Raw genomic sequence first — 15068 nt, forward strand, 5'->3', positions numbered from 1 at the left:
CGACCTCATCGCCTGAAGAAGACTGACAGTATGCAGTCGAAACGTCGCGATCTACATCACACTTGACTACATCGTGAGACAAACGAAAAACTTAGCTTTTATTGTTATTCACCACGATGAATAACCACAACCTTTTCCACGAAATGCTTTTCTTTGTTTTACGAGAACAGCTCACAAGTATTCATCGTGAACCTTTTGACAAAGCTTATGATATAGAATGTGAGGGCAGACTCAATGATTACGCAGACTCCTGCGAACTTAATTGTATTCATTGTGAATCGGCTGAACATATTGAGTAGATAAAATCTTCTGTTTTTAGAGATACGGTTTTGTTGCGATTGGTGCAGCGATTGCGAGAGTGAACTTTACGTAGCAGATGAGGTTTGAACTCGGATCAGAAGTCATCGATTCCTTGATAACTTAAATCGCAATCCATCCGATTCCAGCAGACAGTCCAGTCAAGGTCGCTAAATCAGTCAGTGTTTTCACATGCTTAAAAACAGACATTTGTTTTATTTGGCAAACAAAAAAAATTAATTCACTGCTTTTAATCGCACAGGAATCTGTGGTGGTGTTGGTTGAGGCTGTGGTTTTGGTTTATTAACAAGAGACATCACTTCTTTCCTTTTCTAGCAGAGTCCAGCCAGTGAAAGAACAATGCTTGCATCTGAAAGGTAGACTTGAAATCAAGGTTGATTTAAAAAAAAACAGTTCTTGCACGTTTTCAGTCAAATCAACGTTGATTCCAAGGACAATTTAAATTTGTCAAGATGATAATATTCACATCCTTTTTTACAATGTCTCACCAGTGAGACATTGTGTGACAATAGGTTTTCGCGCACCAATCTAGACTTCGCGGGAAACGTACAAAACGGGGGAAACTAACTCGGTAGAGACCACTCGGCTTGCGAGAACGGAAACTCGTCACGATTCCATGGTACACGTAGATCTACTTCGAGCGAGCTTATACGGACGTCAAGGATGAGACAGCGTTTGGTTCCACAGCAAACTTTATTCGAAAAGCACTCTAACATACATCATGCCAGAGTAACAGCTAAACTAGTGATCGGCACGCCGTCGTGTATGTAATCCAAAAAGCTTTAGAAAGTACTTGCTTACTGGTGTGAGATTCCATTGTTCTCTAAATCTACCATATTTTAACAGTATAACAGAAGAAGCTGAAAATGTTTCTTTGAAGTTAAACGATAGCTACTTTTAAGTAGCTTTATTCAAAAAATATTCCATCTGTCTCTACAACGAAAAGAATCTCAAAGTTAAAAGGACGGATAAAAAAACTTAACGCCATTAAAAATAGGAAACTTAGGTGAGAATTCACAGCTCTGATATCAAGAATATACCTATCTTAATTACAGTGGCGCAGCTTAGGAAATGAAAGTAGAAAAGTAATTAAAAGTTTCTGCTTATCTATGCTAGGTTGGTGTAGAAACTATCGTATTAAAGGAAATTAAAATTACGGGTACAAACTCAGCTGCCAACTATCGTGAGAACCAATTTTTCCAGAAAGACCATTAACACTTATATTTACCTCAAATTTCACTAGTAATGAACAATTAAAGTACCGACATACAGGTGTACAATGAAAGCAAGCAACGAAGCAGAAATCTCTTAGTGTACTACTCAAAAACTGCTGTGGCTTTTTATACATATATTTTTTTTACTCACTAGGATAAAGGAACTTGAAAGAACTCGAATGATTAAATATGGAAAGTTTACGAATAAATGTCCCAAACAAACACACGGAAGAATCAGCAAATTTTCCCGTAACAATTGTGAAGAGGGTGTGAATATTATCATATTGAGCGATCCTTTTGCCACGCTATCGACGTCGCTGATATGGTGTTGATTGTTTGTGTGAAGATTTTGAAATATCAATGTTGTATCTTTTCTCGCAAAGAAGTCGTGGTGTGCCCTGATTTGTTCTTCTGTCACAAATTGTGTCTTTATCAATGAGATGAGTAGGACAGTTTGAGTGCAGTCCTTCGTGAAAACGATCTCCAACTTTTTTTATTCCCCCACACAAATTCAAGTTTCTTTGAAATCAAGGAATTTTACCTTGATTTAAAAAAAACAGTTCTGACACATTTTCAAAGCAACCTTGATTTCAAGGCAACTTGAATTTTTTCATAGGCGAATGATGTCTCACTCGCGAGTCCTGAAGAAAGTGTGAATAATATTAAAATGTTTCTTCAAAAATTTTTCTGACGCGTCCGAAATTTTTCTCATCTATTTTCTTCAAAAATTTTTCTGACGCGTCAGAAACAATTTCCATTTATTTTCTTAAACTTGTTTCTGACGCGTGGAATTTTTCCATTTATTTTCTTCAACCTGTTTCGTTCCAATGAACTTTGGTTCAAAATGTTTCTGACCTGTCAAAAATTTTCAGTTATTTTCTTAAAAAATTTTTATGCGAAAATTCAGCACTCTTCAGATGCAGAATCAAAGCGATGGCTCGCAGGACCGAATATGAGCTACTGGCCACAACAGCTCAACTTCGCAGTATGGCGCGCAACGACAGGCTGTGGGATATCTCGTGAAATTCTCGATAAGGTTCCAGAACAGATCAAGTCGTTTCTGATGTTTCACATCTACTTCACAGTCAGAAGGATTCTCTTTAAGATGGGTGGAGTTCAGAGTGAATCAGCTCTATTAGGTGACCCAACTTTCAGCTAGATAGATGATAATTATGACACGCCATCGTTCAAACGAATATGCAGTTTTAGGTTTTAGAGGAGAGAAAGATGATAATTTAGTAAGGCATTGTTTGCTCCTCGCAAGGTATTAATTTATTGCTGTAAATTTAAGAACATATTTCCATCTACCAGAGAATATGCGCAACAGCTGAAATATAATTTAGAAATTGAAAAAAAATATCTATCGTGACTGATTCACAATAAATTTCAACAGAAGTGGGACAAAATACTTGATGCACTATATAGTTTGCGGGCGGGCTCCAAATGTGAGCCTGCTCGCAGGCTATATCTTACTCTCCTTATGCTGATCTTAAGCCTCTGAAAACCAATTTTTGCCAGACGCTGTACTTTTTGTTTGTTTGTTTTTTTTTCAAGCTCTTACTCTTATCTATCCCACCCACAATTTAGCCTTTTGTCTTTCGTAGCTGTTAATCTTTTGTGAATAAGTTTCTCTTTTTTTGTGTGTAAATGATGTGCCTCTAAATATATGTGTAAGTAGAGTAATGTAAGTGGCATAAATATTAATTAATAATAATTAATAATTAATTAATCTCAAGAGTACTGTAAGTAACGCAATGTACGTAAAGAGTCCCGTGAAAGGAACCTTTAATGTAGTTAATGTAAGTATCATGTTGTAAAAAAAACAAAAACAAAAACAAGAATAAAAAGCAATTAATAATGATTCTTAAGATCAAAGTATCATTATTGATTGAAGGCAGCGAGAAACAGGATCATAAAAAATGCACAAGCTAGCTTCGTACAAGATGAAATTTCTCAATTTCATCGATCATTGCCGAATTATTCTAATTGCCGTGATTCTTCCCTTCCTTTATGAACATTATGACAAGAAATTGAAAATAATTTTAAATAATACATCAGTATTTAAATTATTATTTAAATAACGTTGTAAATAACATAATAAAACCCTTTTTCGTACCATATTCCGGTAATAAACTCTTTGGAGAAAAAAACAACAACAAAAAAACAGAAAAAAAAGTATTGAAAATGAAGCCGACTATTGAGCCTATGACATCTGGAAGAATTCCCGCGATCTTACTTCCAAGAGTCTTAAAACCAATTTCAACTCCTTTGGTAACAGATTTAAGACCTCTTGTCAATGCGTTCATAATCACTCCAATCGTGGTTGCGACTGCGAATACAACAGCTGTGAAACCATATTTCTTGAGTACAACAGACTGTGAAACCATATTTCTTGAATGTATTTCTCACTCTCTCTCTTAACGAAGTACTTTCTGCAAGTTCTTCTCTCTCATTCTCAAGAGCATCAATTCGCTCTTAATTTTCAGTAATCCTTTGTCTTGCTCTTTCTCTTTTAGCTCTCTCTTCATTCCCATTCGACAATCCCCCGTTCCTCCTGAATAGACTTCTGCAGCTCCTCAATTTCATTATCCTTCTGAGCAATCAAAACCTCTCGCTCCGGGCCAAGTGAGGTTTTGATTTGTTTTGGGAGTGATGGATTCAACCTTTGCTTATTCCTACCCTTTTCTTCAGTATACAAGGCATACGTCTTCTTGCTCCGGCCAAACATCTTTACCTTCAACTCTTCCTGTCTTATTATAAGAAACCTCGAGTTCCGAAGCCTTTGCCTCAGGATAAATTCTGGAAAGGAGCCCCACGCCTTCTCGTTGAAGTGATGACACGCGAATAAGAAGTATCACCTTCAATGATAATGTTTCAGCAGTTGTTGACCCCTTCTCTTATCCCCAGTTTATAGTGGTCATTAGAATGTCTTCACCTGATAGTTCTGGAGTTGAATTATAATCAGGTTTTAAAGGTGTTGTTGTATTTCCTTCATCATCATCATCGTCGTCGTCGTCATTGTGTTCCAAAATAGATTAGTGTCTCCAAAATCAGTCATTTTAAATGAAATATCTATTTTTTAAAATGGAAGTAAGTGAAAACACCAACCCAAATTTTGAAAAAAAAACGTCAAACGCCCTCAATGTAGACCGCACAATTCACAGAGTAATATTCAATCCGAAAAAAGCATCTCCACGTGAGACACTTAGAGTCCCAGTTCCAAAGCTTGATGATGGAGTGGTCCTTGTGCCTGGATCTCTTTCACTCATCTTTGACTTGAAAGTTAATGGCCACGCAAGTAATCATCTAGTGATCAATGTCTCAAAAAGTTGGAGTTGTCCTTGTGCCTGGATCTCTTTCACTCATCTTTCACTTGAAAGTTAATGGCCACGCAAGCAATTATCTCTTGTCTAACTACACAAATGGAACGAGATTCATGTACAAGCATATCACACATCTCAAGACAATCTCATTAGATAGGGGATCAGACTCGATCATCAATAAAAGCATCAATGTTGCAAGGAGGTCAATTAAGGGACTTCTTTTTTACGAGCGATATGCCGCTGGTGCGAGAGACAGTGAGAAGACATTTAATCCCGACATCACTGAAGTGAAGGTAATTGTCAATGGATCCCGAATAAGGTTTACAGCCAAGGAATGGAGACAAGAGATATGTGAGAAGAGGTCTTCAGAAGATTTGGAAAGGAAAACAGCGCGATGAATGCGACAGACTTATGCCGGAGACAGCTTCGCTCTTTTTATCGATCTCAGGAGTATGAGAGTCAATCATCTTCATGGAAGTGGGTTGAGAGTGATGAATACGAAAGAAGGAGTTCAGCTCGCAATTAAAAGGAAGGCATCGGGCTCAGGGAATGTGAAATGCCACATCTTCATCCCTCGGATGCTCAGCTCAACATCATCAACAGAGAGCTTGAAAGCGTGACCTATTAATGATATAAGCCATCATCACACAGCTAAGCAAAACCTTTTTTCAAACAGTTTGAAAAAAGGCTCAAATGAGATTTTTCTTTTTCAGTTCATACCTTATGTGTTCCCCAACATTCTGAACATCATATTTTATTCTTATTAGAGTCACTCAATATATTTTACATTTGTAATTCCTCATCTCATTTCTCCTCCTCTGGCTTTCGAAGAGCTTGTATGTTCCATGAAATGGATTGGAATATTTATAATTTTGAATCCCGTCAAATTCAAAAGCTAATGTCATTGTCTCACAAAATCCAACTAATTCAAGCAAAAATCCTGTAGGATGACCCATCAGCCATGAGGGTCTGACATTAGGAAATTTCTTATCGAAAATATTCTCAAAGATTTTATAAAACTTTCTTTATTAAAAAAAAATGTTTTTGTCCTTTATTTTTTATTTTCTCTCACCCAGAATTTTTTGATCCGATCTCCTCTTGATGAAAGGTCTTTCATGATCAATGGCATATTAGATAGTGGAAGAATTTGATATTCCACAATCCTTTAACGCCTCCTTTATTGTGTCATGTTTTGCAAAACCCCGTTTCATCGGTCACATCGACCTTCTGTCTCTTATTCAAAGGACGATAGCCGAGCATCGATTTTAATTCTTTGCTTGGAATCTTGTCTCGGTATTTTATTCCACAGCCTTTCGCAACCTCTCTGAATTCTTTTGCGCTTATTGGAATTAAATTTGTTCCCATTTTAATAATACATGCAAAATTTAAAAAAAAGATTTGTTTTTATGTAATTTTAAAAAATAGAAAACAAAAAAGTTCCAGAATTAAGAGCAGAGGCAAAATGGCTCGGACTCAAAAGATGTTCACGATTGGGAAAACATGATTGATATGTGCTGCACAACAGCCCCGGCTCGAAGAGCTTCCCTGTCAGGCCTCAAGTTGAAGTAAATGAACAGAGAAGAAAAGAAATCAGAGAAATCGAGGAGATGCTCGGATTGAGAAATAGACCAGGGGTTATACCAAAAATCAAATATCCAGTCCAGAAGAAGTAGAGTGAGAAAGAAAATGAACGAAATCAGTGAAATGAACGAGATGAATAGAAAAAGCATTGAACTCAGAACTAGTCAAACAGCCAGCGCATTGAGAAGTTTCGCTAGACATTTTAGAATTGAGGGTATTGCAGGTTTCGGACCGAGAGAATTTATGCAAAGAGCAAAACCTGAAGTCTTGAAGCTAAGGAGAGAGAATCGAAGGACAAGAGTCATGATTATTTTGAATTGTGAGATGGCAAAAGAAGAATCATTCAATGAGAATGTAGGCCTTCAACCGGGAAGCGGAATCACTGAATTTCTGAATTCTCGTTTTCAAAGCAACGTGATCGTAAATCTCGAAGCAACTGACGAATCTGAAGAATTTGGCACTTCAATAGATACCATTCAAGAAAGAATTCAGAATTTTTAATCAAAGAGGTAGCAACTAGATATTTCAAAGAATGACATCTCTCATTAAAAATGCGGATAATCAGTGATTCAAGTGGTGCATCACAAGAGCGCTTAACATGGTTGAGAAAGACACTTAAAGAGTAACAAAGATCCTTAGAACACAGTTTAAGCACCTTGACTGGAGTGGTATTAGTATCCCTATATAGGCAAGTTTGAAAGGCAGAATGAAAAGACCGTAGTAAACGCGCAAGCCCACAGCGAGGCCTCAATTTATCTGTTGAGGATTAGCAAAGAGGAAAATAGGAAGCACGTCATAAACCTTCTGTTAGGCGGTAAACGACCCAGTCGAAGGCTAACAAATGACAAAAAGAAACTACTGCCTGATAAACAACATGGGCAGGCAACTATCGATTCAATTCAGTGTCTCAGCCACTTCTCAAGCAAAGAGAAGCTTGCACCTCACCTCGTGGTGCTCATTTAGAGGAAAAGTGAATGTAATCAGATCACATGGGTATGAGGTATTCACTGAGACCATCAACAAGATAACAGAGAGCATGCGTGGACTCGGTGTGCAGTGGCACATTTCTTGAAGAGCGCTGTCCGCGTCCTCAATCTTCTCTGAAAATGCAAAATTTCCCAGTCTTTGGTTCTAGTAATATGTTAAGAACCCCCATTAGAAACTAACTTATGGGAAACAACAAGAAGAACAAGCGAGGAGCCAGAGGTTCTTGCGAGGAGGAAACCGGAACGCCTAAACGACCCAATATGGCGGCGACCGCAGAACCAATTTCAAGCGAACTAGCAAGCCTCGCTGGACCAACTCTGATGGAGGAGATCCCTGGACAGAATCATCGATCGCTCCTGTAGAGCCGTCACTTATTGAACTTAGGGAAATGCTGGTTGATATTAAGATCGATATCTGCAACATTCTACGAGAAAACGAAGCCATGAAGAACAACATGGATGAATTGAAGGCGACTATTCGAGGGCAGAATGTTGAAATAGCAAACCTTCGAGCATCGCTTAATAAAGCGATAAAGCAGTTTGATGATGCCGAACAAGAGCTGGCCGAAACAAGGAAAATAGTTGACCAACAGGAGGAAGAAATCGCCGAGTTGTACGACCTCCAAGATCATCTTGAACAGTACACACAGAAAAACTCCTTGGAGATCCATGGAATACCGGAACAAGCTTATGAGTCAACAGAAGAAGTGGTTCTAAAATTGGCTAATGCCCTGGAGGTGCCGGTGTGCCAACAGGATATCGAAATATCTCACAAATTAAGCCGGAGAAAGGGAGCTAAGCCGATTATCGTAAAATTTGTTAATCATAAAACTAAAACGAATCTATACAAAGCCCGGAAAAAACTCAAAAATGTGAGTTTCTCAAGCCTCTTCCCCGCTTCGACCGCCGCAGCACGAGTTGCCTCCGGCAAGATCTATTTATTCGAGAGCCTCACGTCGTACAGGAAAAAGATCGTCAACAAAGCGAACGAAATGCGGAACGATGGTTCAATCCTAAGCGTTTGGACAATGGATGAAAAGATTTTTATTAAAACGTCGCCCGAAGGTAGGCCTATAAAAATTAATGAATTAGATGATCTGGACTATCTTTAAATACTAGAAGAGAACACTTACAACAAAACTAGAAAACTGAGGACAAAGTCGGACTGTAAGCTAGGAAGAGGGTTAGCTCTTGTAACTAATTGTTGTTGTTGTTGTTGTTGTTGTTTTTTTTTTTTCCTTTTGTTCTCGATATCATAAACTACTAATTGTAGCTCTTTATTGACTATGCAAACGCCTGTAAAATTAGATATTTTATCGCTTAATGTTCTAGGAATACGGGACCAGATTAAGAGAAGGAGTATTTTTTCGTTCTTGAAAGATTTTAAAACAAATATCTACTTTCTCCAAGAAACCTATTCTGATCTAAAAGACGAAAATATCTGGAAAAATGAATGGGGAGGTGAGATATTTTTCTCCCATGGTACTAACCACAGCAAAGGTGTCTGCATTCTAATCAACCCTGCTTTTCATTGTCAGGTGGATTATTGTTATAGCAACAACTCAGGGAGAATTGTGCTAATTACGATTACTTTTGGCTCCCAAAAATTAACACTTTGTAACATCTACGCACCAACCAACCAAACAAATCAACTCGAGTTTATGCAGGAGATAAACAACTGCATAATCGACAAAACAGAACTGACAAATTAATTGTTGGAGGGGACTGGAATTGTACGCTGTCTAAAAAAGACAAAATTGGAGGAACGGTATGGGCACCAACGAATTACAGGAACTTGTTAGTGACTACAATGGATATGTTCGATCTAATAGACATTCAGAGAGTACGCTATCCAAAGTCACGAAAATTTACGTATGAATCAAAAGCAATAGGAATGAAGTCCAGGATAGACTTCTTTCTTTTGGCCAAAAACCTAACAAAAAGTGTAAAGAAAACAGAAATCTATCCATCAATTGCACCCGACCACAAAGCAATTTATATGTCCTTGTCTTGGTCGTGTGAAACCTCGAGGGGACCCGGACTCTGGAAATTCAATAATACCCTTTTAAAAGATGAAGAATACGTGGAGTGGGTTCGTAAAACCTATTCAAACACCGTAAGATATTACCGTCAAGCAACAAGCAAAGGTCTCCTGTGGGAGCTAATCAAAATGGAAATTAGGAATGCGACTATCTCGTATGCGAAATACAAAGCAAAAGTATCCAGAGACAGGGCAGAGGATATTAAACGCCAGCTCGAACAGTTAGACGACACTATTTGTAATAACTTTTTCTCGCCAGATACTAATCAAATCTTGCTGCACTATGACAACCTTAAATCCGAACTTCAGTCTCTGTACGAAAATAAAGGAAAGCAAGCGATGTTTAGAGCGAAATGTCGTTGGGTAGAACAGGGCGAACGACCAACAAAATATTTTTTCAATATGGAAAAAAGGAATTATAATAAAAAGACCATAAGGGAACTTCGCCTAGAAGATGAATCCACTACAATCAATGATAAACAGATCCTCGACCAAATTGAAGTTTACTTTAGAGACTTGTACACATCAGCAAAAACATTCTCTCAAGAGGAATACGATGGATTTACACAGCATTTGCAAATACCAAAACTTTCAGATGACGATCGGGACAACTTGGAAGGTCCTCTAAGTTATGATGAGTGCAAAAATGTACTAGAATCTTTCCAAAGTGATAAGGCGCCAGGTGAAGACGGATTCACCGTGGAATTCTATAAATTTTTCTACGACCTATTAGGCGAAAATCTTCTGGCATGCTTAAACGAGGCTTACGAGAAAAATGAACTTACCATCTCGCAAAGAAGGGGCATTATTACTTTATTACCAAAGGAAGACGGCTCTTTACTCGACCTGCATAACTGGAGACCGATAACCCTACTGAATGTCGATCAAAAAATCGCTGCGAAAGCAATAGCTAAAAGATTAGAAACGGTTTTGCCGAACTTAATACACCCAGACCAAACAGGCTTTGTAAAAGGACGCTACATTGGGGAAAATATTAGACTTATAAGCGATGTTCTAGACCTAACAAAAGAGCAAAAAATTCCGGGCATTCTTATAGCTCTTGATTTTCGTAAGGCTTTTGATTCTCTCGAATGGCCCTTTATTATGAGAATTTTAGATGCTTTTAATTTTGGTAGCAGCATAAAACGTTGGATAAGTACATTCTATACGAACGTGGAGAGCGCGGTATTGAATAATGGGTACACAACGAATTGGTTCAAACCGTCGAAAGGTGTGAGGCAAGGCTGTCCTCTCTCACCGTATCTGTTCATCCTCTCAGCCGAATTAATGTCCATAAAACTACGCTACGACTCGGGGGTCAAAGGCATTAATTTGTTTGGCAACGAACTTAAACTGTCACAATTTGCAGACGACACAAATCTGTTTTGTGCAGATTTAAATTCCGTGGAAAAAGCTTTAAATACAGTCAATGACTTCGGTAGGATAGCTGGTTTACAGCTAAACATGAAGAAAACAAAAGCGATTTGGCTTGGGAAGTGGGCTAACAATAAAACCAACCCGTTGGGCATGAAGTGGACGCATACCCCGGTTCGGATCTTAGGAATTCACTTCTCGTACGATAAGAAGGGGAATGATGACCTTAACTTTAGCCTGAAATTAAGGAAGCTACAAACAAAATTGGATATGTGGAGTGCTAGAAGCCTCACGCTATTTGGAAGAGTTTTAATAACCAAAACTCTCACAGATCATTTATTCCGCTTCAAATATTGAAGTTCCTGATACAATCGCAGACACGCTGAAAAGAAAGTTGTTTAACTTTATATGGAAAAAGAAGAAGGATAAGATCAAACGAACCGTGCTTTACCAAGATTTAGAGGAAGGTGGGCTACGCATGACAGATGTAGATCTTATGTTTAAAGCCTTGAGACTTGCATGGATCCCTAGACTTTTGAATGCTGGAGATAAAAATTGGTGCTCTGTGCCAAACCACTATTTCAGGAAAAAGGGGGGCTTAAATTTTCTTCTAAAATGCAACTACGACACAAAGTACTTCCCTCAATTGCCAGCCTTTTATAAGAACATTCTCAAATTCTTTCAAGAATTAAAAATACTTTACGGTTACGACCAGGAAAGTGATGTAGTACTGTATAAGAATAAAGAAATTCTAGTAGATGAAACACCCGTTTATCTCAGCAACTGGATGGAGAAGGGAATCGTTTCTATTAAAGACTTGTTGAAGGAGGATGGTAGCTATCTCTCATTCCAGGAATTTAAAGGAAAGTTTTCTTGCAAGACAAACTTCCTCCAGTATTTTCAGATTATTAGTGCCATACCTGACCGGCTACGGTCGAAAGCAAGACAAATAGAATCAGTTAATAATCAGTTTTTCACAAGTAACGATCATCTTTTTCACCTCAACGGAAATTTCACGCTCAACCTTGATAAAGCCAAATCAAGGGATTTCTATAATCTTTTAATTGCTAAAATCCACACTGGAGGTCAGGCAGGTCCTAAAAGATGGAGCGAAATACTTTCTTTGAATGATGAAAAATGGGCAAAGATATTTAAGTCAATACGAAAGCTGTGCAAAGAAACAAAACTAAAAGAATTTCAATTTAAGTTTATTCATAGAATCGTGGTGACAAAGAGAGAACTATTCAAATATGGTATTAAAACTGACGAAGAATGCTGCTTTTGTGGGGAAATAGACTCAATCGATCACACCTTTATTCACTGTCCCTTTACGAAATCATTCATACAGAAAGTCATTCGGTGGTTTAACACAACGTACAATTCACAGTTCTCTCCAACTACGGAGGAACTTTTATTCGGAATTACCTCCAACTTAAACGAGAATAGTACCACCAGGAAATTCGACTACGTCACACTATTCATGCGTTATTATATCTATAGTTGTAAACTTAACAACAAGCCCATTGTCCTCCACGACTTTGTGAATGCAGTTCACCAAAGGGACCTAATTGAAAATACCGTCAATAACTAGCTCCTGACAAATGCGGTTAAAATATCTCAACTCTCTTTAAAAAAAATACAAAATAAAATAAAAACGAAATTTAAATAATAAAAAAATAAATAAATAAAAAACTTAGTGGTACACCTGCCAACAGTGAAACTCTCACCAAAACACTTCAAACAATACTCCTTACGTTCTTTTTCTTTTTTCACTTTTGTTATAGTTCCTCATTTAATGTATCAAAGTCTCAATGCATAATTTAAAATAGCTTTTCAATCAACGTATTGTATTCGGATATGGTAAAGTTATCGTTTTATGTTATTCATATTGTATTATTGAACTTTATTGTAAGTAGACTAACATCTCCCTTTGGAGAGTACGGCGCAATAAAGAGATACTATTAAAAAAAAAAAATTAAAAAAAAAAAAAATCAACAAGATAACTTTGAGTGCAAATGATGATCAGAGAATAACAAGAGAAGATAAGACATCAACTTTTGCTCACGGTTACCATGAACTAACACAATAAAAAAAATGTGAATCCTGATAACATCACATTCATGCATTAATAGTTAGACCAACAAACTCGGGAAAGACAAAATACCTGGTCAATCTCTTGAGCACCACCTTCCGAGGAGAGTTTGACTACATCGTGCTCCTCTGTCCAACATTCCTCAACAACAAGAAATATGACGGTTTTGCAGAAAATGAGAGAGACCTACTTATCCTAACTGCACTCCAAGGTCAGATTGATGATTGGCTAAAGATTATCAGTTATGTGTATGAGGGAACTAATACACTGATCGTTCTCGATGATTGCGCTGCCTCGAGAGATGTGAAGCAGAGAACGAACGAACATGTGAATTAAGCTTTCAGTGCAAGACATAAAAGAATCAGCACTTGGGTCCTCACATAACAGATAACAAGTATCGCAAAACCATTAATGGCCTATGAAAAGTATCAGGAGAATCGAACAGAGCTCCTCGATTGGATCGTAACTAATGACAGAGTTAAGGAGCAGGCAAAACAGAATTTTGTGGACGCAGTTTATGCTTTAAAGCTTTAAAACAAGGTAAGAACTTAATCTGAGGGAACCAAAACTTTCCGTCCTCTACAAACCAAGTGTTCAACAAAAGCAAGCTGAAATGATCTACGTCAGAGGAACGGCTTTGGCTTTGGGATTGGCCACTAGTCGTTTCTTGCGAACACAAAGTAAAATGGAAAGAACACGTTCAAGAATCTACTACAGCCACTTGAGGCTTTTAGAAGGGATTGCCAGCTGTAAAGACGTTGGCTCAAGAAGCTGAAATATCCGAGGACGCTTTGGCTGATGAGGCAAGCCATCTGGCGGATTTCTTTGCTGCCCCGAAGCATATCCCAGGACCAACATCTGATGTTGAATCTCCAAATGCAGTTCATCAAGCTGATCTTCTTTTCCTTCCTCATGACAGGCTTCTGAAAGGTAAGAAAGTCTACAAGTACGCACTGACAGTTGTTGATGTTTTAAGCAGATTCAAGGCTGCTCAACCTCTCATCTCGAAGGATTTCTCTGAGGTCTCACAGGCTTTTCAGACAATCTATGAGCGTGGACCATTGAGATGGCCAAAAATTGTTCAGTTTGATCCTGGTTGGTGTCACAAGAGAAATGGCACAGCGTGATGTGAGGACAAGAAGAGGGAATGTAAACGTTCACAGGGACCAGGGAATCATCAAGTGATTCAATCGAACTTTGAGTCAATCTGGGCGCCCCTTTACCTTCCAATACAGTCAAGAGATGAACTTCAAAGAGGTAAAGATATCAACTGAATGGGTAAAGAAGCTTCCAGAAGTTGTATTGGCTTTGAATAGTGAAAAGACAAGATTGACTGGAAAGAAACCTGTGGATGCAATCCAAGAGAAGGTAGTTGACACAAAGAATGCCGCCGGTGAGATAAAAGGTGGTCAAAGAAGAGCCAGAGATCCAATCTGGTCTCTTAAGGTCTAAAATATCGAAAAATCACTTGTCAATAAAGGCGAGCCTGTTCTGTTCTATCTGAAAGATTGACCAAGGCGTGGTTTTGTTAGAGAAGAGCTTAAGATTGTTACCCTTGGAACTGAGCTACCTCATGAAGGAATTCGTTGATTTGAAAAACATGAATCAACACCCCCATCGTTCAAGAGAATAATTTTCACACTCTCTTCAGAACTCGCAAGTGAGACATTGTGAACCTGTGAAAAATTCAAGTTGCCTTGAAATCAAGGTTGTTTTGAAAATGTGTCAGAACTGTTTTTTAAAATCGAGGTTGACTTGAAATTAAGGTAAAATTCATGAGTTGCCTTGAAATCAAGGCTGTTTTCAAAATGCGCCAGAAGTGTTCTATGAAATCAAGGTTAAAATCAACCTTGATTTTTGAGATAAAACTCATGAGTTGCCTTGAAATCAAGATAAAATTTATGAGGACACGAAATGCACCAGAACCCGCTTTTTATAACTACTTTATTGATCATAAGCAGTGACACAAAATTTATTTTGATGATATATTTCACGGCTTGAAGTGTGGTCTGTGTGACTCCAGCATGTGTTCTGTGTGATACCAGCATGTTGCAACAAGAAAACTTCTGAGGGGATGTGAATAAATAAATTGTTTCTATTTTTCATCAACATACTTCTTGGTTACTGTGTCTTGTTGGT

This window comes from Pocillopora verrucosa, chromosome 9, assembly GCF_036669915.1.
Source record: "Pocillopora verrucosa isolate sample1 chromosome 9, ASM3666991v2, whole genome shotgun sequence".
Lineage (NCBI taxonomy): Eukaryota > Metazoa > Cnidaria > Anthozoa > Scleractinia > Pocilloporidae > Pocillopora > Pocillopora verrucosa.